The sequence below is a fragment of the Phalacrocorax aristotelis genome, chromosome 8, assembly GCF_949628215.1.
Source record: "Phalacrocorax aristotelis chromosome 8, bGulAri2.1, whole genome shotgun sequence".
Taxonomy (NCBI): domain Eukaryota; kingdom Metazoa; phylum Chordata; class Aves; order Suliformes; family Phalacrocoracidae; genus Phalacrocorax; species Phalacrocorax aristotelis.
In genome coordinates this window covers 2325893-2347937 of record NC_134283.1, presented here as the reverse complement: position 1 = coordinate 2347937, position 22045 = coordinate 2325893, and the positions used below count along the sequence as shown (strand labels likewise).

Sequence of the window (22045 nt, the reverse complement as noted above, 5' to 3'; positions counted from 1 at the left end):
TTTTCCTATCCGCAGTGACAGAAAGCGAGGCCAGCGGTCTGGAAATGCCCCCCAAGCTGTCAGAAGGATGATGGTTGCTCTCTGCGGCTCGGCGGAAAGCTGACCCATGGCAGGCTGCAGCGAGAGCTGGGGGGCAGCTCGGCCCCTCTGCCCATCGTCTTGGGCAGGTCTGCCATGGGGGAGGCTGGGGACAGGACACCCTGTCACGGGAGGTGCATCGAGCTGGTCACTGGTTGCTCTGCCACTTGGGTCTGGAGAGGACTGGGGGAAGAGGAGGAAGCACGGGAAACCCTAAGGTTTATTGTTGCTTCTTCTGATCTGGAAATGCCCAAATTTAGCACCGGGAAGATGGCATTGGAGAGGAGCAGTTTGGACCTGGGGCTGCTGGCTGACAGCCGGCTGGGCATGAGCCAGCAGTGCCCAGGTGGCCAAGGAGGCCACCAGCCCCCGGGCTTGTGTCAGCACTGGGGTGGCCAGCAGGAGCCGGGCAGGGATGGGGCCCCTGTGCTCGGCCCTGGGGAGGCCCCACCTCGAATGCTGGGCTCAGGTTTGGGCCCCTCGGGACAAGAAGGCCCTTGAGGGGCTGGAGCGTGTCCAGAGAAGGGCAGCGGGGCTGGGGCAGGGTCTGGAGCACAAGTGTGCTGGGGGGCGGCTGAGGGAGCTGGGGGGGTTTAGCCTGGAGAAGAGGGGGCTGAGGGGAGCCCTTCTCGCTCTCTGCAGCTGCCTGAGAGGGGCTGGAGTGAGGGGGGGGTCGGTCTCTGCTCCCTAGTAACAAGCGATAGGACGAGAGGAAGCTGCCTCAGGCTGCGCCAGGGCAAGCTTAGGTTGGACATGAGAAAAAACTTCTTCACCAAAAGGATTGTCAGGCATGGGAACAGGCTGCCCAGGGAAGTGGTTGAGTCACCATCCCTGGGGGTATGTAAAAGATGTGTAGATGTGGTGCTTAGGGATGTGGTTTAGGAGACATGGTGGTGTTGGGTTGATGGTTGGACTTGATGATCCTAGAGGTGTTTTCCAACCTTAATGATTCTATGATTCTATTTCCCCAAGCCTGGAGGAACCGCTGCTCCTGAGGGACTGGCTGGTATCTAGAAAGATTGGAAGGTGTTTGGGGAAAGAACCAAAGTTTTGGGGGCTACAGGGGGCCCTAACTCCATGAACAGCATCACCGCAGCTGGAGGAAGATGTGTAGTTTGATGGAAAGTCCTTCCCAGCCACGTACCTGGGGGCCAGACATTAGCACTGCTGTCGCAAGTGATGCTTATTCTGCCTTTGAGCATCTTCTGAAATTTCTTAGATGTTTTCCCTTAGTTCCTGTTTCTATTGCTAATATCCCTGGATTAAGTGATTAGTAAGAAAACGGAGCAGTAACACAGACCTTTCTGTTTGCTAACAAAATCTCTTGATGGTTTGTTTTTTTTTTTCCTTCCCAAAGGTGTTTGGCAGCAGGTGAGGGACTGGGACTCGAGTGGGAGAGGGAGCACGGCTTAAAGCCAAGGCCATCATAGACCCTGCTGCTGCCTGCTGGAGTGTGGACGTGATCAAGCAACGGTAAGGAAATAGCCTCTTATTCTTCCTGATTTCGTAAATCGCCGAACGCAGTTGCGGAATGCTTTTATCTCCTGTGCTCTCGTGCCCAGGGACTAGGGCCAGGACTTTGCTTTGAGGTTTTGTTTGCTTCAAGACACCCCAGACACCTCTGGACATAAAGCCATAAAGGTTGCGCCATCCCTTCCCTATTTATGTGCGTATATGTTCTTACGAGGTGATGCTACTTACAGGGTGAGCCACAGTTGTACTGCACCTCGCAAAATAATTCCTCTGTAGAAACCCAAATGTTTTTCGGCACTGGGGAGGCCCCACCTCGAATGCTGGGCTCAGGTTTGGGCCCCTCGGGACAAGAAGGCCCTTGAGGGGCTGGAGCGTGTCCAGAGAAGGGCAGCGGGGCTGGGGCAGGGTCTGGAGCACAAGTGTGCTGGAGGGCGGCTGGGGGGGCTGGGGGGGTTTAGCCTGGAGAAGAGGGGGCTGAGGGGAGCCCTTCTCGCTCTCTGCAGCTGCCTGAAAGGAGGTTGTAGCGAGGTGGGGGTCAATCTCTTCTCCCTAGTAACAAGCGATAGGACGAGAGGAAGCTGCCTCAGGCTGCGCCAGGGCAAGCATAGGTTGGACGTGAGAAAAAACTTCTTCACCAAAAGGATTGTCAGGCATGGGAACAGGCTGCCCAGGGAAGTGGTTGAGTCTCCATCCCTGGCGGTATTTAAAAGAAGGGTAGACGTGGTGCTTGAGGATATGGTTTAGCGGTGGTCTTGGCAGTGACAGGTTAGCAGTTTGACTTGATGATCTTAAGGGTCTTTTCCACCCTTAACGATTCTGTGATTCTATGTGGAGCCTGTGAAAGCCAGCGCTCGGACGCTGCATTTGGGAAGCAGGGAATGCCGTGGGCAGCATGGAGATCTTGGCCATCGAGGCCACGCGCGTGTGTGACACTGTGTGTGCTTTGTTTCCATGTCTGCCTGGATGCTCCAGGAGAGCGCGGAGTTCAAGGTCCCATGCGCGTGGGACGCCCTCTCTGCCCTCCCTTTGTCTTCGGTGGTGGTAAGGTGCTGTTGCAGCCCAAAACCTGACCTAATTTTTTCTCATGCTGTATCTTTGCAAAACCAGCATCGTAGGCTGCGATGGCCTGGTTTCCAAATTCAGGACTTTCCTGCAGAAGAGAACTGCCATAAAGGAAAAACTGGGGGGGAATCACTCTAGAAGCTCAACAACACTGAGCAGTCTTTGAGTAAGGGGTGCTCCTAAGCAACCCTAAGACAACAAATGGAAGAGAGATGCCCGCAGCCTGTTAGCGGAGGGCCACCGTGTGCCGTGCAAAGTTTTTCACCGACCCTCTTGCATTTGAGCAGGTCTTGTGGGCAACCCTAAAAAACCCACAAAACCAGTGTGCAGATGGGAAGAGGGTAAAAGGAATGCTGTCAGAGAAACGTATTTCACTTTCCAGCTTCTAGGGAGTTGGAAATAATGTGGAAAAAGATGTTGTTAGTTAATACTGATGAATGATCCTCTGGCAGCAGCATTAATCAAAGCTAATCATTGAAATGTTTTTGGGAGCGGAAATTTCTATGCACTGGGTTTGATTCCTGTATAGAAAAAAATGGCTTTATCGGCTTCTTCTATGGAGTTTGACAAGCATCCAGTGGCCTGCTGTGTTCTTGACCGGCTGATGGCTCAGGAAAATCTAGAGGGCCCAGCAGAGGTTTTGCTGGCATTAAGAGCTCGAGTTAATGCTTCTGAAAGCAGCTATAGGAGTCAGATGCACGTCCCCATTGACTCTTGGGGTGATTTTACCTCTAATTTTTAGCTCTGATTTTTATTTATTTACCGTGTGTATTTGCAGTCCAGGCATCTCTTTGGTATAGACGTGTGATTCAGAGAGGAGGGTTTATTCCCTTGCTTTTCCAACTGATGGCTCCACGAACGATCCTTCCTACAGGGGCTCCGCAGCAATTCTGCATCCATCCCCCCTCCTCAGCACCGCATTTGGATGTGCAAAGGGCCCTTGCTTATTCGTATCAGGAAAATTACTCTTCCTTTTACCCGCTTTGCCAAGATGTTTCCATAGTGCAGGCGCGGCAGAAAAGATTGGCTCAAGTGCTTTATTCAGCACATGTCCTAATAAAACCGGTAAAACTCCCCATCCAGGAGGCTGAAGAGTGATTCGAGGTCAAAAGCTCCAGATGAATAACCGGCCAATTCCACTTTTATGAGTCCCACGAGTTTCACGGACACCTTTGCACGCAGGGAACCGCCAGGTGAGCGCTGCAAATAACAGCCACCACCACCAAGCCCAGCGTGAGGACCCGTCTGTGCAAAAGCTCGCAACTGGTTTCCAGGATATCGGATTTACACAAAGGCTGAAAAGTTGTGTGTGCTTTTAGTGTGGGTTTTCTTGCAACGGCAAAACGAACGTGAAATTCATTAGTGCGAACTGACTGCTGGATCATCTGTTTAAAAAATGCAGACTCTTGCCAAGCTGATAGAAAGGAAAAACTGGAGGAGCATAAAATTTATATCCCTTTTTATACCGCAGAGTTGCAAACGGTTGACAAGGACACTCGTGCGCCCAAGCCGCTGCGCTTTGCGACTGGGGAAACGAGTTGCAATAATGGGAGATGAAATGCAAAGGTCAGCCAGCAGCCAAGGACCAGCCCGTGGCCGTTGATATTATACCAACCACAGTCAACGTTAAAAAATTTTATGGTGGCGCTGGGACTATGGTGCAGAAGAATAAGAAATCAGAGAAGGTAAATGCATATAAAGTGCCTTGGAAATCCCCCTGCCATTGCAGCGTTACCTTCCTAACCGGCTCCTAACCCCTGCCCACGTCCTTCTGAAAGAGCCATTATGTACGTTATGTGTCAGCAAAGACTCGTGTTTGTTTTTTCCTCTTTGTCTCAGTGCTTCAGATAACTTCTGGCCATGCAATTCCCAATGTTTATTTATTCTTCCTAAGAGCTGATAGCTAAATATATTCCCAATCTCAACAATTTGACTTTGGCCGTTTATTTAATGACCTTCACTCACTTCGGTATGATTAAGTTCATCTGTGTCTGGGTGTTTTGGTTAGCATTAAATTCCCTTTATTTTGGGAAGTTCATTTCCACACCATGCTTTCTCCCAGTTGCCTTCCTGTAAGTGAGGAGGGTGGGTTTTGATCCAGGTCTCCCCTCCTCCCCACTCCTGTTTTGCAATTTTTCCTTCCTGGCTTGCGACCGGCTTTCCAGTTCTGCCTCTTGGAGAGTGAAAATCCATCCTGGAACAAGACGCTTTCTCCAGCAAGATCAAAACCTTCCGCAGCCAGGGGAGCCGATGCTGCCACGGGGAAGGTGCCTGAGACCTGCATCCCTTCATCGCATCACCTGCTTGGGACATCCCCACGATCCAGGCCTTCGCCGAACGTCTTTGCTGCCACCATCAAGGGATGGTGGTGGTGGGTCCCGTTGCACGTGCACCGAGGCAAGGGTCCGCTTGGCTGCCATCCATCTGCCGTAGCAAATGGGTGACTCAAAGCGTGTGGTGGCGTTTGGGATTCGTGTGTGGATGGGTTTTATTTCTCCTCTCCTTCGTGGCGGGGTGTCCAGTCGAGGCCCCGCGGCGGGCGGCTGCGCAGCCGAGAGGGAGAGCGGGGCTCAGCCCTGCAACAGCAACCGAAACGCTCCACCTGGAGGTGAAAGCAAATTATAACGGGGGCTCGGTGGCCAGCCGGGATTTGTAGATCAGCAGCTGAACCAGAAAAGCAAAGGGTAGGTATTTACCTAGTGTCGACCTGAAGCCGAGGTTATATTGAGGAAAAGAGTCTGTGATTTAAAAGAAAAGCAATGTGGAAGCGTACAACGCCGTTCTACGCGGTGGCAAGGCAGTGCACGGGAGGAGATGCTCCTGCACCGGGCTGCAATTCCCCCAGCATCTGCCCCCAACCCTGCTGCCCCTATGGTGCGGAGACCGCTGAGCTTTCTGGGGCCAGGAGTGAGGATTTGAATTAAGGGATCTCCCCTCCCAGGGCACAGGTTTCTTTTAAGCTCAGCGGCTGAAGCGTTTTTGCTCCTGCCTCTGCATCTCTGGGCAAGCCTCTTCTTTCCTGAGCGCTAAGCATCTGCCTCCTTATCAGATTTTACTCGTTTCAAGCGTTCATCTAAAATATCCCACTGAACTCCTAATGTTCACCATTCAACCTGCTCACCAATAGCTCGCAGTTTACAGAAACAGCATTTTTCCATTATGAGCAATTTACTGAAATGAAGTCACCCAGACTAATTAGAAGTACAATTCCAAGAGCTCAGGACCTTGGGGAGGGTTGGGACTGTGTATGAGGCAGTATCTATGTATTTTGGAATAACAGCTCCCTGCTAGCTCAGATGAACGCTGAACTGAGCGAGCCGGTGATCTGATCCACCGGGCATTTCCACTGTTCCTGCAAACAAAAAACCCTCCATCATCTCTGGGGATATTTTGCACATAAATATTGCTCCAAGGGAAATTAGTGCTGAATATATGTGGAAAATAACCAAAAAATATAGTCATATATCTTGCAAGAGTTACAGGAAATTAGTGCAAGTGAATTACCCTAAACAAAATTACCCTGCCACAGAGCACATGTGTTCCAAAGAAGAATTTGAAAATCATTTGAGAAAGCTTTTTTTTTTTCTCTTTGCAAAGCTAATGTATCTCCTGATTTTGCACAGCCCTATTGAAAATAGGAAAGAACCTGCCTCATCCAATTAAGAATTAGAAGTAGAGCAGCAACAGGGAGAAAGATTTCTATTTAGAAAAAAAAAAAGTGATTTTGTTTTCAAGCTCCATGAAATCCTGCTGAATTGGGAATTCTCTGCAACACGGCAATATTTGCTGGTACCAGAAAAATGCTGGTAGCTTGTTGCCAAGACTTGACTTAAAAACGCACCTCACCGGGGTGAGAGGTGGGAGAGCTGCCACGGGCAGCACGGGGCAGCTCTTGCAGAAACCAAGGACCTGCTCTCCAAACTATGAGTGAAAGCACAGCAGCTCATTTAGCGTATTTAAGTATTTACTGCTGTCTCAGGAAGCAGGAAATTCCTACCACTATGGGGGAAGCACAAAGTTCAGGCGGACAAACGGGGAGGATAAAAGATGCTAGGAAAACACACTTGATCCTGATGGGATTCAGCGGACTCTGGTTACATGGTTATTTATCATCGCAAGGGCACGGTGTGGGTTTGGAGCAGAGATATCTGCTGGCTCGAAGCAGACCGGTCCAGCTGGTGGGTCTGGGGGTGTCGGCGGCCCTTCTGCCCGGCGCTGCTGGGGGACGATGCCTCTGCCCCGAGCCCCAGCCGCGGAGAGGCTGCGCTTTTCCCAAATGATGCTTTGGGTTATTGTAAAAATCGAGGAGCTGGCTTCAGATAGGCTCAGGCTTTCAAGTTTATTAGCTGTGTTTTCAAGCTGGGTTCCAATTCCTTCTGCTGGAGCGCACGCCGCCGTCGGGCTTTATTCTCCTTGCCATCTCCCGCTGACCGTAATGAGCTGTTGGAGGGGAGGGAAGGAAAGGTCAAACCCCTTCGGCATCAGGTGCGAACGGGGACGCGTGGAAAACAGATCCCTGGTATCGTAGCGACCGAAGCACTGCCCTCGGCAGGCTGGAGAACAGCCCTGAAGCAGTAGCGCGGGCGATGCAAACAGGGCCGGGTTGCTGTGGCGATGGCAGGGCTTGGGTGGCCGGGGCCCGTTGGAGCCGCCTTGTCCCCACGCGTGGGGTTAAGCTCTTCCAGCAGCTGGTATCGTGCTCTCCGGTGCAGGGAAGCCCTTTTGGCACTGGAATCGTTTGCTTTGAACTTTTTACCGTATGATGAAGCTGCCTTTTTGTTTTTGGATAGCACTCAGAGATGTCAGGGGCTCGTGCTGCTTTGCGTTGGGGTAGGTGAGGTGCAGTGAGCGAGGTGCAGGCGCTGGGAGGTTGAGTGCATTTCTGTTTGTTGAGATCCAGGACCATCCATCCAGGGAGCATGATAGGGCAGCTTTCACAGTATTATTTTAGTCATCTTAGGGCTTGTTCTGGCAAGACAAGATGCCAGTGCAAGAGCGAGGCAGTAGGGAATACTGGATAATAACCACCACAGGTTTTACGGTCTGGAAGGGAAAAGATGCTCTTTCTTTTAAAGGCAGCTGACTTGCCCTGTGTGGAGCTCAGCTGCTGCTTGGTGGGGTAAGAGACCTGCAAGCCCCCTTTTGTGGGACTAGGTTTCCCAAAAGCCCGGGCAGCGGAGTGCCTTGCAAAGCCCCTTTGCATCCAGTGGCTGCAAAACACACACTGTTGATGTCCCAGAGCGTTTCTGCTGGTGCATCGGCCCTTCTCCCCCTGCCCTTTCTCAGCCAGGCTTGCTGTGGGTATCTTGGGACTTAACCAGGGGTCTCTGACCCAGGAGAGCTTGGCATTTCAAAAGGGCTTTTGGAAAAGCTAAAGTCTCTGTTTGTGTGCTGCGAGTAAGCTTGAGCTTTGCTTTACCTCTTTACCATGGCATTTTCTCTCCTAGAAACAGAGCGGTGGGAAAGGGTAAGAGCGAGCCAGGAAATATACTCAGGCTTTCTCAGAATCCGGACACTAAACTGCTAAAAAGGGAGGGAGATTTTAAAAATTCAAATAACCATTAAGCAAGAGTCATCTCTGCTCCACACGGGCCTCTTCCCTTCCCTGGGCCCAGTTCCCAGCACGCTCCGTGTTGTTCTCTGTTCCTGGATGGGAAACAGCACGAAAAATGTTGATGTTTGTAATTTTCTGCCTGGGATTTGCCATATGCTGCTGGATCTTTGTTCTCAAGACCTGCTGTTGCAAAGCCTAACGCCACAGTGATGGGGCGAGCACCAGGCATCTCCAAGCTCCCCACCCAAGCAGGGAGGAGATGCAGGTCCTAGGAGAGTCCTCGCTGCAAGGCTGGGCTGTCAGCTGCAGGCTGAGATCTCCGGTAACACGCTTTATCGAAGTGGCAGACAATAATCAACGGTCCATCTAAATTAAGGTTTTTCTAAGCCTACGAGGAGCCTTGTCTGTGAATTCTGTGAGTCAGCACAATGGCAGCAGTGGCCCCTGTGTTAAATAACATCGTGTTGGAGACTGTCTTGGCTGGAAAAAAAGGGTGCTTGTGAACTGCTGTTATAACCACCTCAAATACCAGCACCTGGGGCTGCTGCTTTGCAGAATCCCCTCTCCTTTTTGGGGTCCCCAGTGTAGCTCTCCTCTCCCTGGGAGCCCCCCATCCTCCCATCCCAGGGGACGCGGTGCCAGCCGGTGACGATGCCGGTAGCTGCTCCCTTGAAGCCCAGCCCGGCTGGGGAGAGGAAAGCCCTTCAGTCCCCGGGACAGCGCCGCTGCCCGCCGTCAGGTGAGATCTGTCAGCTCTGCTGGCGCAGGTAACAGCGATGATGGGTGAGATAGCAGCTACTCCGAACTGACAGGTTGTTTTTGCTCCCCGTGCAGTTCACTGGGAGGTCAGTGCGCTCGAGGGGCTTGCTTTTTTTTTTTTTGCTGTCAGAGTGGGGAGTTTTCTGGCTCAGCCTGTCTTTGCTCTTCAGTGGTAACTCCTTAGCAGATGAAGCGTGGATTCACCTGCCTTACCTTAGGCACCTAAAGCTCAGACCCCTAAGCCTGCGCTAATCACCCCCTTACTAGCCAGAGAAAGGCACCTGGCATGTCCTAAAACAGGTGTCTCTGGGGACTTGCATCAGCAGCCTGCTGAGGTGGACGTTTTATGGCTCCAAGTCCTCATCCTCTGCCTCAAATTATCCCGGAGGACATCTTGAGCTTTGCTCGGCTGTGGCTACCAAGCTGATGCTCGGCAGAGGATTTAACCCATCCTGTATCCCTCTGCAAGGGACGGTGGGTGCTCGCCTGGATGCTCCTGTGGCCGCTTCCTCTCCTCGCTGGCCGAGGTCAAGGCGTTGCAGCTCCTTGGGGCTGGAGGGCAGGTGGGAGCTCGCTGCAGACCGAGCCTAGGCGAGCCATGCACCTTGAGGCTGCGGGGTGGCAGATCTTGAAAGGTCACCACGGGAAAGCCGTGTACTCTGGTTTCCACGTGTTTGCCTTTATAGGTGTATCACCTCCTATGGAAGCAGAGGCCAAAGGTTTGCATACGCTCCGGCACCTTTTAAAAAGAGATCTTTGCGTAACCTGAATCCTTCTAAGCGGTAATGGGTGTTTTCTTGATGTGCAACAGCTGTCCAGAAAGCACACAGAGCTGCTTTAAAAGGCCCAGATGCCTGCGCTGGTTTATGGAAGCTCTGCTGCAACACCGTCAGGCTCCCGGTTAAGCTCCCCGTTGCTCCTCATCAGCTGCCGAAAGCCAGCAGAGGCTTTCGTGTCGCTGCCGGTCGGGATCTCTGAGTACCTGGGGGATGACTGACTGCGCTGACGCCCCTGCAGTGACACCCGCCTGCAGCAGCTGCACAGTTCAGCTCTAATTTCTCAGATGTTAGGTGAGATAACATCTCATCCCGCTCTTCTGCTCCTCCCTAGGACACATTGCCTTCTCCCTGCAGCCGGTCCTCTCTTGCAATGCAAACGCTCAGCCTCCAGCTGATCCTCTGTGCCTGTCCCAGTCCCTGTTGGACCCGAACGGGGTTGTTGGGCACGTGAACTGCATGCGCACGATGAACCCAGCACATCCCTGCTGCCCGCTCTGCTATACATCGGCTGAGCAAACGGCGGCGGGGTTTATATAAAATAAGGAAAGCTGGCTAGACCAGCCCAGGACATGTCCCTTCTCAGGAAGGTTATTTGTCCGGGGAGTTCTCTGGCACCAAAATGTGATGGTTGGATATGAAAAATTTTTGGCTTCAATAGAATTATTTGACTGTTGGATCGGATGTGGGATGGAATATTATTTCCACCCCCACCACCCTCCCCGCCTCGTCCCTCTCCAGTCTTCCTCCCTCTTCCCTAAAGAAAACCCTCTCCCAAACAAAGAGCTTTGTTATGTCTCATTGTCTTCTCTGGCACTTGGAAATGCAAGTTTTTCCCATCTATCTTTTTGGCATCTGTTCACGTTCTCCAGGACTTTGTTGGTTTTGCAGTGATTCTTGCTCTGAGACTTGACTTCAGGACCATGGGAAAGACTTTATGGCTGCGATGGGGCAGCGATATGTCTGAGTAGACACACCACTCATCCTGCAGACCCTGGGCTGCAGGAAGACCACGTAGGCAGTGAAGCCCATGTCATCGCCTATGGTGGGCTGCACCACACAAGGGTCTGATCCAGGCTGCCGGGAGCCTGGGGAGGAGCAGGGAGGCAAGCCAAGGCATTTTATTTCTCGTTTTATTCTTCAGACACACCAATCCGTACTTTGGCGTAGTATGTGGCCATGAGTCATGCATGTCCTTCTCGTGGGAGAAGTGGGGGCAAAACCCTGGCTGGTTCTGGGCTGGACCTTGGTCGTATCTGTGAAGACGACTATCTGATTTAGTTTTTGGCATTAACAGATGATGCAGGAGGCCCCTGTCAGTCATACCTGAAGCATCTCCAGTCTAGGAACTGCAGTGGGTAAAAAAATGTCCCAAAGCAGAGCCCCGGTTGTGAGCGAGGAGTTGCGTGGGTGATGTTTTACGTGGCTGCAAGGAGACAACACGGCGTCTCCTTCAGGAGAGGTGAACTGGCCAAAATAGCCCACTCCTTGCAGCCTTCCTTTCTAGCCAGAAATCCTTTCCTTAAGCTAAAGAGAAGGTAAGAGTTCCCACGAAGAGAGCGACATCCGTGCGCAGAGTGCAGAGTGATGCTCAGTGTTCGTCCCGCCGTGCCCCGCTCCTGGCCGACGGGGTCTGCAGGGCTACAAAGCAGCAGCGTTCACCCCCACACAAACCTTGACGAAATGAGTGCTTCTACTTGACTCTGCCAGTTCACTGCTGAGATTGTTACCAATCCGGTACATTTTTTTAAAGCAAATGAGGTTTCAAAACGCCTATTGATAACATCTTTCTTGCCCTCAGTGGAGTCATTAATTCAATATACTGAAATACCATTTTAATTAGTTTGCACGATGGTCCCAAGAGCAATGAAATAATGCTCTTTATTGTGTCAGTATGTAGTGTGCTGTGCGTAATCCTGTTCTTTATCTCTTGTCTTCTGTTCTGTCTCACTGGCAAATATTAGTGCATCCTGTCTCCCAGTCATATCCTTGTGCGAGCATGCCAGCAATCTCAAGTTAAATATTCGATGTTACATTAAAACAACGTTGTAGTTATTACTTGACTTCCGGAAAAATCAGAGTTAAAGGCTGCCTTTGATTGCTTATGTTGTAGCCAGGTATTACCGCGACCCCCAAGTTGCAGGTAGTAGCACTTAACCCCCATCTTCCTCCTCGCAGCTCTGCTGTGCTGTAGTAGGACCAAGAGCTGCCAAAGGAGAGCGGAGCATCTGGCAGACTCGGCTCCGAGAATGGAAATGGATTAAGGGATTCACCCGAGGTCACTCGGGTGCTCTGCAGTGAGCACGGAGTCGGCACAGCGTGATCGGAGCACGTACGCTCCCAGTGCCAGCTTTGCCTTGGAGGAGATCAGCTATTCCAAAGACACCCAGCATTTTATTTTAGCTAACCCAAGAAACATGTAGATTTAGACAAAATAATAAATGCCCGAGCATGTTTTTCTGCCTCTTTTTCTTTAATGCCTCCTGAAAGGTCTTTGAACACAAGTCCAAGCCCTCTAAATAATCCCATATCCTCCCTCCTCCTGCTTTGATGCACCTGAGCTCTCCTCCAGCACACAGAGCCCTTCTTGCTTTGGCAGCTGGCTTCCAAAAACGACTGCTGAGAGATCTTCCCTTTCATAATCTTCCCATCCTTTTCCAGATGATACTTGCTCGGCCCCAGCATACGATCCAGGCGTCTCACCAGGTCTGTTGTTTCGTTATTTCAGCGCAGGAATTCTGATTTAAAAAACGGTTTGCCTAAACGGTACCTGTGTTTCTGGCTGCTGAGCTTCCAGAGGCTCGTCGGTGGAAAAAGGCAATGGGAAAAACAGATAAGCTCCACATTCAAGAAGTTTTCAATCGTAAAACATAGACATAAAATGTCCTCAGTGACCAAACAGAATTCACAGGCAGGACATAGGCTCCCAAAACCATCACGAGGTCATCACAGTTCTTGTAAGCTAATCACATTTTTTATGGAGTATCGTAATAAACGTAACAATTTGTTGTACGAAAGCAGAGACGGAAGAAAACCTTCGGTCTTAAAAATCAGTTGAGGGTCGAAAACCAAGCTCATCTCCGCTCCGCTTGTGGTTGTCCTCCATTCATAGTCCGGAGACCTTTCCTACCATCCCATCGCTCGTGTGTGATGACTTTCCACTGCAGATGAGGTGGGAGACTCACCTTCAAGTCTTGAAATCCTGTAGGCTTCTGTACTCTTCTTACACACTGTAGAAATTTATATTGCCTCTGAAATACCTCCAAACTGGGGAGGAGATGCTAAAACTGGTCCAGTTTTCTGCCTCTTGAAAATAATAATTTCAAAAGAGAACAAACCCTTAATGGCCGGTTGAACATGCCAGCTTCTTTCTCATAGAGTGTAATTTGGAAACCGTAAGGAGGCTGGTTGTGACTGAAGGAATACAGTCCATCAGATAATATCCCCTAAGCTCAAAAAATGGAAACCTCCGAGTCCACCGCAGGGAAGAAGAAGAGGAAGGTCCAGAGCACGATGGTGCGAAGGATGCGTGCTATAGCGTGCGAGCGGACCCCTGGGGGGATGCAGCTCTCGAGGAGCAGGGCGCCTCAGCTGCTGAAGTAGCAAGCGCCGGGGTTTGCCTAGAGAGAGCCTTGTTCCAGTAACTCCCTGGGCGAAGCTGCACAACGTGCTGCGGATGCTGAACCAGGGGGCGAGCATTGCTGCTTCCGTGCATCACACGGTGCAGGCTCGTTCCCGGTCGGATGACAAGATTTATCTGTAGGCAAGCCCTCACCCTAATACCAGCAATGTGCCTTACATTAAGAGTGAAATGTATATTAGTTGTTTTCATCCTCCCTCAAACCAATACAGATGGTTTTGCTTTCTGCTCCAATCGTCTGGAAAGGGCGTGCGTGCCCGTCACCGGAGCACGTGGGGGACACAGATGCCGAGCAGCCGGGCTCCGCGGGACCGGGGGGACGCAAGGCGGGTCGGAAGAGAAACGCACCCCACCGTTTGGTGTGACCTCAGGGAAGGGTCTTCCGACTGCCGTCTCCTCCCCAGGAGAATCTATCTGAGCAGGTTTTGTCTCAGCATCCCTACGGGTAGCGCCACTCACCCCTTTGCAGATTACCCTGGGTTTTTTTTTTTCCCTTTTTTTCCCTCCTGCACACAGGATGTTTATGGCTTTAATTCGTAAGTTGTGTAGGAAGAGCCGCAGACTCAGGACATCCTTTTCTAATAATTCACAATATCTTTTAAGGCATTACCTGCAAGCTTGGGCAGACAGGTATTTCATTACCCACCTGCAAAATGATTACAGTTATTAGCTTTTCCGCATATTGTAAAAATGAATAGTGGAATTTAACCCAATTGTGATAATACGGAGCAGCAAAGAAATCCAGTTATGTAATGTGGCCTGTTCCTAACCAGGGAGAGGGAACCCTCTGAAATGTTATTTTTCCAGTAGGATGGCTGCTTTCTAATTAAGTTTATTAAGTAATATCAAAAGCATATGGAAGTGGAAATGCCATTGGTTCATCATGAAGCGATTAAGTTTGTTAGAAAGTGAAGAGCACAGACAGTCATTCCTCATGGCTAGCGCTGAAAAGGCGGTATCTACCCCAGCTTATCTGCACATCTATCTAGTGTGTGGCTCATCAGCCAGCCCGTTTGCTTGGCTTATACCTTCAAAGCCTTTTTGCTGTTATCCTGGGGATTATTTTTCTGCCAAAACGGGAAGTAATCCCAATATTCCCTTGACTGAATCTGGGAAGTTATCAGGAATTTGCCTCTGTGTGTTACATTTTTACACTCTATTAGCCTATGCAGATCTTTCCTTTAAGGTTTTTGCTGCTTGAACAGTTTTGTTCATCCTGAACCTAATCCAGCTATAGTACCTGCTCTAATCTAAATAAGTCTTCTTATTTTAAACCTCTTCCTCCTTTCCGCTTAATCAGTCTTTGATACCACTTGTCATCATGAGCTTTAACTCTGGTTTTCCATAACGCACCTGAAACCGAGCTCATCTTTAAGCAGGCGGCTGGTTCCAGCAGCATCAGCCGCGGTGGGAGCCGGCAGCCCCCGGGCACGGCAAGTCCTTGGGCGAGAGCCAGGTCCTGGGGAGTGATGCAGCTCTAACCCCAGCTCCCCATCAGCCCCTCGAGCCCCCGCCGAGGGTTGCATTGAGTTTTGAGCTTCTCGGCATCCCAGTGCACGATGTGAGCTCTCAGCAAAACATCTCACCTTTCTGTCATACCGCAGCCTCCTGCTCTGCTAAAATACATACTTCTTCCCAGCAAATTTTGCAGATCAACAGCGAATTCCTGAGCACACTCAAAGGGTTCCTCCGTGCGTGGTGACTGCAGAGGGTTTCCATAGTCCCAGGAGATGATCTGGAGCTCAGGTCTGAGTCTTCAAGATGGCCAAAGTCAGAACGACATAAGCAAAACAGCGCCTAATTATTTCTGGCCTAAGCAAGCTTTGCTTATGCGTGCATTAATGAGCTATTTCCACACAGCTAATTAAAGGAGGAAGAAGTGTGTGCCAGAAGTGAAAGTGTAGGGAATTGCCTGCTATACTGTGATTAAGGGTGTTGTACAATTAAACCAGAGCAGCTACTAATTGCTGCTGCGCTAACGAGGTCCTCATACCCACCGCGGCCCGTGCTGCTCACAGCTCTTCCCCTCCTTCCACACCATCAGGTTATTTGCTTTCATCATTGTTGTGGCTTCATTTATTTGTTACCTATCTGGTGACAACCTTTTCATTAAAAGGACGGCATCCCGGGGCCGCACCGCGTCTCCCGGCGGTGGCCGCCGTGCTCAGCAGGGGAGGAGGTTTGCAAAGGGCCGGGGGCTGGCGAAGCACGGAGCGCTCGCTGGCTGCAGAAAGGCTCCCAGTCTCGGTGCAGCAGCGGCTCCCGTGAATACCTGTCTTTGCAATCAGGCTCCGGGTTTATTTATTTGTTGTAAGTAACCTCTCGGTCCAGAAGACTCGTCTCACAGTTGCCGTTTGTCTTATTTGCTTCGTATTTCCACACCTCGGCGTTGCTGGCAACGAGTGCGTTTCCTCCAGAGCTTTCCTGCCTCTCAGCATCTTTTGAGGGAAGCTTCTGCCTTTTCTCTCGCGCAGGCCCCGCTGCCTCTGCGCAAGCTTTCAGGGGGATGGTTTCAAGCCTGTGAATCCTCCACCCTGCGCACCAACACTTATTCCTGACCCCCCTGTTTTGCACCCCCAGCTCCAGAGGGGGAGAGCGGGCAGGGAAGTAAGACACCCATCTACTTGTGGTTATTTTAAGTGATAAGAGCGTGCAAACCTACCAATGCATTTATTTCTGGACATGTTTTGTTCAAATATCATTTACAGTTGGTTTGCAGCTGCTGTCCAAGGATAAGTTATGGATTCAAGGTGCCGAGCTTTGGTCCTGAGCCATGTGTGTCGTGCCCAAAGCCCGCTCATGGCCACCGCTTGCCTGAACTGCCCAGCCAGGGAATTCCTGCCCCATCCAGAAACTGCCCCTCGCCTTCCTCGCCCCCTCCGCAGCTCCCCCGTGTCCGTGAAGCCAGTGTGGTGATTCGTGATGGGTTTACATATTTAAGGAGCGGAGTGAGCTTAAGCATCTGCTTAACTTCAGCTAAGCGCTCAAGTGTTCTCCTGGGTGAGGGTTGAGGTTATGAATCTTGAGGCTGCTGAAGCTAAAAGTCTATTTTCTAACCTCTGCTCTGCTATGCTTGCCTTTCTTTCCCATTTCTGGGTTGCTTTTGTTCCAGGAAAACTTTCTAACTGAAGTCTCAGCTGGTGCTGCAGAGCAATACGCGGGGTCCTCGCCGTGAGGATTTTTGTGCTTGTCTTTACTTAAAAGAAGAGGCGGCAGGGAGGGGGAAATGGGAATAAAATGCAAATCAGATGATGCAAGTCTATAACCTGACCTGGGGCGTCACTGCACAGACTATTTACTTCAAAGATTCACCCTTTACCATGGCAACTCGGGGCTGAAGGCACATGCTGTACGAAGGAAAGTGCCCTGCTAAAGCCATTCACGTAGCCGCTGAGGTCTGGTTACAGCCCCTCGTTGGGCTGCTGCCTGCGCCCGGGCAGCGGGAGCCTTTCCAGCCCCTCGGCACTATACGTCTTTCCATAGGAAACTTTCCTCCAGGGCCCAGCGCTTGCTTCGAGTTTTATGCGATTACACAATCCGGGGGCTGCTCCTCCAGTTATGAGAAGGGAGGATTTTATTTTTATCCCCCCCCCCCCCCCCTTAAAGATACTGCTCTAGTTCAATGTCACCGTCGTCACCAAGGGGCTGCCTCTCCATCCACGGCCCGCCACGATGGCTCTGCGCCGTGGGGGAGACGCTGCTGGCAGCCAGCGCAAGCATCTTGCAGGGGAGGAGGCGATGGAGGGGGGGAGCATCGCTTTCGGAGGGGGGCGGCTTGTGCACGGCGCTGGGTGCTGCCATGCTGCAGGGAGCCAGCACCCAGGAAAGGAGCAAAAGCATGCATGAGGAGAGCTGGAGGGTAAAATAGGGAGGACATGGGCAGTGACCTCAGCTGCCCTGTGCTGCCGGGTTCGCCCCTCGGTTGCTCCCCTGGGGAGGGATCCCGTGGGGAGGGCGTGCGATGCACCCGCCGTCCCTTCCCAGGCAGCTGCGAGGGCTCAGGCCAACGTTTGCAAAGGGTTAATCATGCCTTGGGAGAGGCAGGGTGATATTATTGCTATATTATATTGTTTAAAGTCTTTTTTGGACCTGCTGACCTGTGAAAAATCAGCAATTTTAGCACCCTCCTCCCGCCTCCGTGGCCCAGCCAAGCACGGTGCCTCACCCGAAGCAATCCGTGTCGGAGCCGCATGCGATGCGCGAGATGCTGCTGTTCCAGCACTGCCTGTGGCTGGAGAAGCAGGTAGCAAATCTCTCCATCCTGGAGCTCATCCAGCGGGACCCCGCTGATGATTAATGGGCTTCTAACGAGGAGTTTCCCCTTCCCCTCCGTGCCCTCCTTCCAGAAGCGAGCTTTGGACCACGTCTCTTAGCACCCCATCCCGAATCAGCGCTTCCTCCTGCTCGCAGCGGGGGTGAGCTGTGCAGGCAGAGCGGGCAGCTGCCTGCTCCCGGGCACGGGAGGGCACTTAGCATGGAGCTCATCCACGCTCCTGCGCGCGCGCCCCCGAACCAAGTGGCGATAATATATCCCATAAAGGCAAAACTTCCCAAGGTCAGGCCCGTCGGGTACGACTTTTGCTTCCGACACTACATTTTATATAAAAGAGCCAATCTTTCTCAAATCTCTCTTTTTTTTTTTTTTTTTTAGTTAAAAAAAGGCACTTGGCAGTGGCCGAACCGCTGTTACTCATTTAGCTAAACAAAGCATGGGGCTGTTTGTGTAGATATTATTCCTGTGGAAACACTGGTTTTAGTTAATCACCCTGTGACTTCTATTGGATTCTGTGTTTATATATTCGCCAAAGCCTCTTTCTGGGCCTTTATGACATAATTTTGAAGTGTTGAAAAATCAGCTTATTCTCTGCCTGCACAGGCTGATAGTTTGGAGCGTTTTTTTTTCCCTCTGTGGAGAAAATCCTCATAAACCACCTCATTCTTCAAGTGAAAGAGCAGCTGAAGAAGGAAAAAAAAAAAAAAAGAAAGGAGAAAGAAAGGGAGCTTTTCTTGGCTGGGGAACACAGTGGCAACATCCAGCTCGTTTGATAAGCCGGAGGGAGAAGCGAATAAAGCGGTGCCTGGTTTCCATTAGAGCCGGTTAAGAATGATGTGCCCAAAAACACCGGTGCAGGTTGCTTGGTGATTCGAGCTCCTCATGACAGGCAGGGTTGATAGCTCGGCTTCTTGCTGGCGTTATTTGATCCTGCGTAAATAAAATATTCCCTGAAATGCTGTTTCCTAAACCCAAAGTGAAGGCCTGCCCGCTGAGGCTTGCAGGTATTTTTCTGCCAACCCCAAGCACCGCGCTCAGGGCTCGGGTCAGGCCAGCCCTGCAAACCACCAGCAAACGGGGTTGAGGAGATGCGTCCGTGGGCACGGCTTAAGCCCAAAGTTTAGGGTTTTGTAGTAAAAGGGCTTTAGGAAAGGTAATAGGAAATCGAAATGTTTCCATTAGTGCTTCGTTTCCATTAAAATTGGTTTTGAAAGTCCATAGGCAGCTTTAGGGACATGCACGCAGCGGCGTTGGGCTGGTGTGCCAGAAAGAGAGTGAAAATGATGATTAGAATAGGTCAGCTATGGGAAACACGTTGAGAAAAGCTTTATACCATTTTGGAGCATTTTCTGCTTTGCAGGATTTAAAACGCTTTTCCTTCTGTTTGGTGAAATTTGCTTTTCAGGGGGGATTTTTGACATTTTCCCCTCCTTCTTTTGCCCTTTTTTTGCAGTAGCAGGGGGTCTGGCAGGAGCATTCGAGGAACCTCCTTGCTTCCACAAGGTTTTCATATTTTGTTTTTCCACTATGTAACCTTTTAAAAATTCTTCTAACATTAGAAATATTATGATGTTTCATGTTTCCTTGGCCAATCTGGACCCTTTCTGCAGTTCAAGCTGTTTCTTTGAAGCCACAAAAGGCTAAAATGAAACATAAAGAATTTGCTACCAGAAAGGGTGGAAAACTCCCGCTCCTCCGGGATGTTCGTCGTCAGATTCAGTGGCAAAAAAAGGGGAGGAAAATAAAAAGGGAGAATAACTCTACATTCGGGTCCCAATAAAAACACAGAACACTAAGGCGAGAGGAAAAATTAGAAAAGGTTTACGAGTGTTTCAAGAAAGGTCAGCCTTTACTGGGTTTCCTCCCAAGAAGGTCTGAATTTCAAAGGGTTGACCAAGAATAAGCAGGCAGAGAAAATGGTTTCTGTCTGGTTTTGCTAAGCAAAAAGCAAGAGGTGAAAGCTGTGGCGTAGAAGTGGTGACAAACGCTATGCATTTTTAATCTCCTGCAGTTTTATTATTTTTATCTGTTATTGTCTGGAGACGCTTTGCTCAGATACATGGTGGTGGTGTTGGGATGTGGCCACGGCTGAGTCGCTTTACGCCATGATTGGGACCGTCTCAAGACATCAATAAATAATTTGAAGTAGCAATAAAATACATGGCCAGGCAAAGTTCAGCCCAGTTGGGGTTTAATTTATTTATTGGAGAAGAAGAAGGGGGCATTTCTCTTTCCTGTCACCCCACTGTGAGTATTTTGCCTGTATTTTTATATCAAAGCTGAGTATTTGTAGAGACTTTGAAAGTAGAAAGAGAGCATGAGGGGCTCCAACTCCAAGAAATGCTTCTTATATGGGTCCGGGGTAGTTTTGGGGTGTCAGACCGCCTCAGAAAGACGGGATGCCAATATCTTAGAGGACAAATAAAGGGGCCGTTTGGAAGTACCCTCTTTGCAGGGCTTCATGTTCCCTAGGAGAGGGGCGTGCTGTGCCCCTGGGAATTAGCATCCGCATCCTTCGGTATCTGTATGCGTGTCAATAATTACCTCTGTACGCGACACCACTCTTTCTGCCGCCTCTTCTTCCTTTTTGTTTCTCCTATTTACACATCCCAGACAAGCAGCGCTTTCACTCGTGTGTCGTTAACTCCTCTTTGCAGCCCTAGGGTTGCCCATCAGCCCAGCCCGGCTTTTGGGGTACCGCTGCGTCCATCTCCACTGGGATGCTGCTGGGATGCGGCGGCCGGCAGCACAAATTGGGTCCCACCTGGGGCCAGCGCGACCTCCGCAGGGATTTGCTGTCTGAGCAGGCTGGCATGTCCCGCAGCTGGGCTCCCGAAGAGCTCAAAACCACCAGCAAAGCCTTTGCATGGGAACGAAGGAGCTAAGAAGCCGTTTCCTCAGCATAAATTGGGGGGAAATGAGCTGCTGGCTGACCCAGTGCGTTGCTGGAGGCCGCTTGGAGGGATGCGGGTGAGGTGAGGATGGTGGCTGGAGGCTGCTCCTCCTGTCTGGGTGTCTTGTACCAGCCCATAGGTGAGATGTTTTTTATCCATTTGGCATGCATCATGGCATAAATATGTGTTGTATTCCATCCAGATGTCTTGGTTTTTGCAAAACCCCACCTAGGGAGCCTTCACAAAGCACCGGCGTGGGGCTGCATCTGCTCTCCCATCCTGCTGAGTCAGCAGCTCCTCGTTTTTTGCCCCCCAACGGTGCTTCCCTCGACTTGGGTTTCCTGCAGCTTGAGTTTTTGCTGCCTCCCATTTGAGGGCAGCTTTGCCAGGCTTTTCAGGAAAGGAATATTCTTCTGTTGCTGTTGCTTAAATAAAAACCCGAACAAACATGAGAATCATCACAAAGCCGGCAGTGCCCCAGAGCAGCCCTGAGGTTGCTCCGGCTCACCGCTGACTCCCGCAGAAGAGGTTTCTGCTACCTGTCCCTCTTCTAATATATCAGAAGATTTTGTAGTTTGAGAAGCTCTGGCCTCTGTAAGAGGCGTAAAACTACAGTCGCGCAGCTCTGCCCTGGAGCACTGCTTTCTTCCCAGCAGCAGTGTACTGGTGTGGCTTGTTCCTCCCAGCCCAGCCCAGCTCCCCGCCAGCAGAAAGCCAGGTTTCCCTTCAGCTTGAGCTCGGTTAAAAAACACAGCGTGGTTCCTGGAGGGAGGGGGGAAGGATGATCCTTGGCGAGTGACATCCCCTCCTCTCTCTGACACCTCGTAAATCCAGCGCCTGCCTCTGAAGGCTGGTTGCGAGGTGGGGAGGTGAGATGTGGCAGCTCCATCGCGCCCGGTTTGGGGTTAGTGATGCCTTCCCCGTCCTCAGGCAGAGGCGCTCGCCAGTACATTCGTGGCGTTCTGGATACGTAACGGCATCGCCTTGGACGGTGGTTTAATTAGTTTCCAAAGCATTTTGTATACAAAAAGTGCTAAGGGCCAAACCTGCTCTTAATTACCTTGTTTTGATTTTCCTGGAGCTCACTTAGGCTGCGACTTGCGGAGCTGAAGGAGGCTGGAGCTCTGCGTTTCTGAGTTTATTGCACATATCTAAGGGCATACGGGTGTTTTTACGCGCACACAAATACGCACAACCTTCCCGGGGATATCGGGATCCCGGGACACATCGTGGTGTGCCCAGGCTATGCTTTGCTTTTATTTTTCTCTAAGATCCTGAGGTGTGTCCTGAAAGCAATTTCTTTGCTTTTCCCTTCGGCTTCCCAAGTCTTTTCCAGTACCGGCTCCTCAGGTTTGATGGTGATGCGATGGGTAGAAAAAAAGAAGCATTAGTTCAGGAAGAGGAGCTGCAACGCTGCTTTGCCCTGAACAGTCCCGACGGGGTTTTGTTCCTGCTTTTATCTGACTTCTCAGCCAGCCTCACCCGTTCTGTTCCTCCCCGGCCCGTGTGTACCCACACATGCTGATGCCATGCCGA

At 50.9% G+C, this 22045-nt stretch overlaps 1 protein-coding gene across 1 annotated transcript in view; it reads left to right on the top strand.

Annotated features, from left to right (window-relative positions):
* Positions 1 to 1106: 1106 nt before the first annotated feature.
* The window catches only part of ZNF469 (zinc finger protein 469), a 102407-nt gene continuing 81468 nt past the window's right edge, over positions 1107 to 22045 (top strand). Inside the window, exon 1 of the mRNA XM_075101195.1 lies at positions 1107 to 1551. The gene's annotated coding sequence lies outside the window, so the exon portion shown is untranslated. The remainder of the gene's footprint in view (positions 1552 to 22045) is intronic.